The sequence below is a fragment of the Callorhinchus milii genome, unplaced genomic scaffold, assembly GCF_018977255.1.
Source record: "Callorhinchus milii isolate IMCB2004 unplaced genomic scaffold, IMCB_Cmil_1.0 Scaffold52, whole genome shotgun sequence".
NCBI lineage: Eukaryota > Metazoa > Chordata > Chondrichthyes > Chimaeriformes > Callorhinchidae > Callorhinchus > Callorhinchus milii.
This window is the reverse complement of record NW_024704793.1, coordinates 166,844-173,394: the sequence shown is the minus strand read 5'-3', so window position 1 is coordinate 173,394 and position 6,551 is coordinate 166,844.

Below are 6,551 nucleotides of genomic sequence, written 5' to 3'. Positions count from 1 at the left end.
GGTGGCCATTGTGGTCCTTTCCCGGGGAAAGTGCGGGCTCTCAAAATGTATCACCCGCTACCTGGTGGCCATGGCAGTCGCCGATCTCCTGGTCGCCGTCAACGATGTAATTTTGAACCAAATCCATTCTCTTTATTTCAATCACACATTTCTGGAAATCACTCCCGTGTGTTCACTCAGATTGTTGTTGATTTCGGCGGTGACACACATGTCAGTCTGGTTCACAGTGGCTTTCACCTTTGATCGCATGGTCGCCATCTGTTGTGTGGAAATGAAAACAAGTAATTGCACCGAGAGGACAGCAGCCGTGGTTGTCGGAGTGATTTCTTCTCTGAGCTGTTTTATCGCTGTTCCCTGGTACTTTATATTTGAGCCAAGACAGAAAGTGAAAAAAGTGCCTTGGTATTGCAAGTTCAAAACAGTTTACCACACGTCCCCCTCATGGATTGTGTTTCACTGGTTTGAAACAATAACAACCCCATTTGTTCCTTTCTTGCTGATTTTGCTGATGAACGTGGTGACCGTCAGACACATTTTAGTGGCAAACAGAATCCGCAGAAGTCTATTGAACCAAAATTGTGAAAGTGGCAATGATCCAGAGATGGAGAATCGAAGGAGATCCATTATCTTACTCTTCGCCATATCAGGCAGTTTCATCCTGTTGTGGCTGATGTATGTTTTAGAATTTATACTTTCTCGAACTTTAGACAATTATTTCTACACAGATTACAGAGACCCAGTATATGTTGTCCGCCACGTGACCGAAATGCTTAAGCTCTTGAGTTGCTGCACAAACACCATCATTTATGCCTTGTCACAATCTAAGTTCAGAGAGGATGTAAAATATCTCGTGATATATCCATTTAAACACATGTTTAAACTTCTTAAGTAATGTAAACTGTTTACCTCTCGCAGCGTAGTTATTCAATCACTGGTAAGTGGAAGGCAGTTAGTAACACAAACGGGATGTGGCCCTTTATCACAAGAGTTTTGGAAATCCATTGATCCTTGCATTCGATTTCGTGCCTTTTCATGTGTTTAAGGATTCGTAAAGTGTTTAACAGAATATGCTGTAAAGGTAATGACTGTATCTTCTCTGTGAAAAGGCAAAGAGTTTCTTTTCCATGTATATATATTGCTGGACAGATCTTTTTGGCGATTGTTGGGGGTTTTGATGAAGCTGGTGGTTGGAGCTGAGTGGGGTGAGAAAGGAAAATATAATCCCTGGCCCCGGCAAAGTGATAGGTCTTGAGACATATTTGGAGCAGGTAAGCTAGTGTGCGAGTCAAATAACTCTGTGATGGAATTACACAGATTATGTGGAACAGGCTCCTTTGTAAAACGATTGACGCATGAAGTGATGATTTATTCAAAGGCAAATTAGTTAGTGCTCTTTTAGGAAATAACACTGTGTGATATACTCACATAAATAGTTCGGGACATATGTGCATGCAACCGTCAGGAATGTGGAAGTTGAGCAAGATGGGCCTTGATCTTTTCCAGTCTCACGTTGCTGATGTTGCTACGTTCTCCAAACTCATCAGTTACCAAGTTGTTGATATTCTGCCGCTTGTGCAGGGCAGAGATGGGGAATCTCACAACCAGAACGTTAGTGTTGTCATGTCAATGTTGTGTGTAGAAGAAAAACTCCTGGCAATTATACAGCACCTCTCAAGCAGGGTATCATTTCAGAGGACTGGACAATGGTGGAGCACGAATCCTGGGCCAGGAGATGTGGGAGGTGTCTTTATGCAAGGTCGAATAGAAAGATCTTCAGGGCTTCCAGAAGACGGGAAAGCAAGGAGCAAGGCGAAGGGATTGAGGAAGAGTGATCCAGAGTTTCGGAGGATAGCGGTTGACAGCGATGTCACCAATGGTGGAACGGGCATCACGGGGCACAAAACGTAGGCTGTAATAAGTCGAGCAGTGGGAGTGCGATTTGCATTGGGGGTAATCATGTCAGAAAGGTAAGGAGGAACCAGAGCTTCAAGGGAATTGAAAAAGAATGTAAGGGTCATATTTCGACCTGTTCGGTATGGGGAGCAATGGAGCTTGTGTAAAACCGTGTTAGAAAATAAAATCAGCCATCATCCGTTTGCAACCAGATATCAGACTATTTTATTATTATTCTTTCGTTATTCCCTTGTATCCCGATGGGTCAAACCAAAGGCCGCGACAATCAACAGGCCTTATAACAGAAAAATATCATCGTAGATATGTCGAGTTCGACACCTTGTCTTTGCAGCGATCAAGCTTGATTCTTCATACTTTCAGTCTTTCTGCTTACATCTTTCAATCTTCCATCTGATATACACAGTCTTAGTGTTTCTAGCTCTCAGTTTTCCATCTCCCGTACCCTTGTCTCCGCGACCCGGGAATGCCCCTTTCGCAAAGTTAACGGAAGTCTTAAACCGATGTGCGTCGGTGCGGATGTTAGATCACCTGCCGAAACCATGCTGAGCTCACGAGTACACCTCATGGTGTGTAGTGCCTCAGCACACATACACATTATCCTTAAGACCACTGTTATCTGATTGACTGAGATAGACGATTGATCAATTTAGGGCTGTATCTGGTGCTAATTTTTTTGTGATGTGCGATCAATAGTCCATTCCTTTTAAATGACTGCTTATTTCCTATCAGTATCCCGGGATGTTACCAAGGTTCTCTGGTACAAGCAACTTGCTCATAATTTGCTACTCTTGAGGGTTGCCTTCTGTCGCTTGGCAGGCCCTGTCAGAATCTTGCGACTTATTGCTAAGTCGAGATGCTGTGTCGACCGGTACCCTGGACCATTATCTCCGTGAGCTTGTTTTCATTTACTGATATGAGGTGACCCCCTGCCCTTTTCCAAAGGGGTACTGTTATTCTTTCAAAAACAGAGAAAACCAGATGTGTCCTATCCCGTGATTGTCATTACTTTCTCCGTCCTTGGGACGTCCTCCTGACGTGAAAGGCGCTCTATAAATGGAATCTTGTTGTTGTTGTTGTTGTTTAATGTTCAATGTTATTAGATTACAGTTTCTATAATCTAACAACAGGTGTGATCGGGGTACGCATTAGAGTACAGGGTGATTATGCAGGCAACGTGGCATTGCATGAGTTGGATGCTATGCACGATGGAGCCGGGGAGACCCGCAAATAAGGTACTTTAAAAGTCCAGTGGGGAGCTGAAGAATGAATGGTCGAGAAGGCAACAATTATGAATGACAGGATAGAGGGAAATAGAGAAACAGGAGGATGCCATTCTTCCCCTCGAACCTGTTCTGCATCTTGTAGAAGATGCCTGATTACGAGCTCCTTTCCAATTAATCACCCTGCCCAGTATCCCTCAAGAATCTTACCTTAAAAATATCTATCCACCTCAGCCTTGAAGGTGTGAATTGACTCAGCATCCAAAGACTTGAAGGGCAGAGTTCCAGGCAGCCACTACGCTTTGCGGGAAAAACTACCTCCTAATTTGTGTGTTAAAGGGCTCGCTCTCATTTTATGATTATTTTCCCTTGTTCTGGATTTCCAAATCAGAGGAAATAGAGTGCCTATATATACTTTATCCATGCAATTTATCAATTTAAAACGTCAAACAATTCACTGCTCAACCTGTTAAATTCACGGAAATAGAGACAATGTTTATGCTAACTCTCTACAAATATTTTAACAATTTGGGCCCTGTTATCCTTCGAGAACATCTGCGATATTCAGATTGAGGCCAACATCCCACTTGTCAATTCGATATTGTTTTGTACCAGCGAGCTTGTGATTAGATAATTGTGTTGGCGGGCACTCAAATCCATTTGCTCTTCCATGTTTCTTAATTTCTCACCATTCAGAACATATTATGACATGCTATTTTTGGACCCAATGTGGATGACCTTGCATTTCCCCACATTGAACTCCATCTGCCACAATCATGACCGCTCACGTAATCCGTACAATTCTATTTGAATCTCCCTGCTTCAATCAAAAAAATATACTGTCCCTGCTATCATCTGCAGATGTCGATCTACATTTGTCTATTCCTTCATCCAAGTCGTTTATATATGGAGAAATGTGAAGCCCTCAGTACAGCAACCTGGAGAACACCGATTATCCCGTGCTACTATTCAGAGAGAGTTCCCCTTTTTCGCAAAAATGTGTTTCGTGCCCCGAAACCAAATCGGTGCCACATCGCAAAGTTACCTCCAATACCGTGCATTTTTATTGTTGCGATTAACTTCTTCGAATTGCAGAATCGTAGAATCGTACAGCAGAAAGAGAGGCCTTTCTGCCCATCGAATATGTGCCGGCTCTTCGAATAGAACAATCAATGTCAATCTCACTCCCCAGCCCTTTAACCATAACCCTGCAAACCCGTCCTCCTCAAATACCCGTCCACCACATTTAAAATGTAGTTATCGAATCGGCCTCGACCAATCTTTCAGGCAATGCGTTCCAGATTCGAACAAATCGCTGCGTGAAAACATTTCATCTCACCTCCCCTCAGCTTCTTTTGGAGACCATTTTGAATCTATGACCATGAGTCGCCGACAAACTCACCAGTGGAAACAGTTTTTCCGATTCTAACCTAACAAATCCCCTGATTATTTTGAAGACCTCTATTAGGTTTCCTCATAACCTTCTCTGCTTCAATGAGAAAAATCCTAGTCTCTCTAGCCTTTCCTCATAACCAAGGTCCCTCATTCCTGGTACGATCCTCGTAAATCTCCTCTTCACCCTTTCCAATGCCTAAGAATCATTCATATAGTGTGGTGCCCATAATTGGGCGCAGTATTCTAACTGAGGCCTAACCAACAACAACAACAACAACAACAAGATTCCATTTATAAAGCGCCTTTCGCGTCAGGAGGACGTCCCAAGGCGCTGCACAGTTGGGTCATGACCCGAGCAGGGGGGAAATGATCAGGGTGAGGGGAGGGAAGGGAGGGAGCGAGGAGGGGGGAAATGGTCAGGGTGAGGGGAGGGAAAGGAGGGAGCAAGGAGGGGGGAAATGGTCAGGGTGAGGTGAGGGAAGGGAGGGAGCGAGGAGGGGGAAGAGAGTCGAGAGGGGAGCTGAAGGCACGGTCAAAAAGAAAGCTTTTGAGACCGGCCTTGAAGGAGGAAAGGGAGGAAGTAAGGCGAAGGCACTGGGGGATGGAGTTCCAGAGCCTGGGGGCTGAGAGGCTGAAGGCCCGACCACCGATGGTCGGGCGGTTGGGGCGGGGGACGTGGAGCAGACCGGAGCCAGAGGAACGGAGGGTACGGGCAGGTACGTAGGGGGATAGTAGGTCGGAGAGGTAGGAGGGAGCAAGGCCGTGAATGGCCTTGTAGGTGAGGATGAGGATCTTGAAATCAATCCTCTGGGGGATGGGGAGCCAGTGGAGGCGAGCGAGGGTGGGAGTGATGTGGTCCCGAAGCCTGGTGCGGGACAGTACACGAGCTGCACAGTTCTGAATGATCTGCAGCTTGTGGAGCTATATAAACCACTGTTTATATAGGTTAACAATGATCTCCTGAGTTTTGTAATCTATGCCCCTATTTATAAAGCCTACCATCTCATATGCCCTTTATACAGCATTGTCTACCTGTGCTGCCAACTCCAAGGATTTACTTTCCTGCTCCCACAAATCTCTCTGTACATTTACACCCTTAAGATTGTATTACCTAGCCTGCACTGCCTCCCCTAATTCTGTGTACAAAATGCATTACCTCGCATTTATCCACATTGAAATTCATCTGCCACGTGTCTGCCCATTTTATCATTCTGTTCATGTCTTCCTGCAGTTGGCTACTATCTTTCTCATTGTTTACTACCCTACCTAACTTTCTGTCGTCCGCAGACTTGGAAATGGTACTTGCTATATTCAAGTCCAGATCATTTATGTACATTCAGAAGTGCGGAAGTCATAATACCGATCCCTGGTGAACGCTACTGTACACTTCCATCCAGCTAAAAAGGCAGCCGTTCACCAAAACCGTCTGCTTTCTGTGTCCCAGCCAGTTCTGGATCCATGCAGCCACTGTTCGTTTTATACCACGGCCTTCTAACTTTCTTATATTTCTTTCATCTGGCTCATTGCAAAATGCCTTTTGAATGGCCATATAAACTGCATCAACTGCAGTACCTTTATCCAGCCTATCCTATACCTCATCGAAAATCAAGATTTTCCTTTGACAATTTCATGTTCGCTGTCCCTGATTAACCCGTATAATTCTCAGTGATATTTATTCTGTCCCGGATTATAGTCTCCAGGATTTTCCCCACGGATCATGTCAGGCTGACTGGCCTGTAGTTCGCAGGTTTAGGCTTCTGTCCCGTTTTTTTACAAGGGAGGCACATTGGCCACTCTCCAGTCCTGTTATATGTGGCTCCACATCTTTGTCCAATGAAGATTGAAAAATTGCAGTCACAGCCTCCGCTAATTGTACGCTTGAACTCCATAGAATCCTTGGTTGCATCCCGTCCGGATCGGTCGACTTGTCTACCTACATCACAGTCAACCTTTTCAGTACTTCCTCTCTGTTTATACCTATCTTATCCATTTCCACTACCTTCTCCTCCGATACTCCGACAT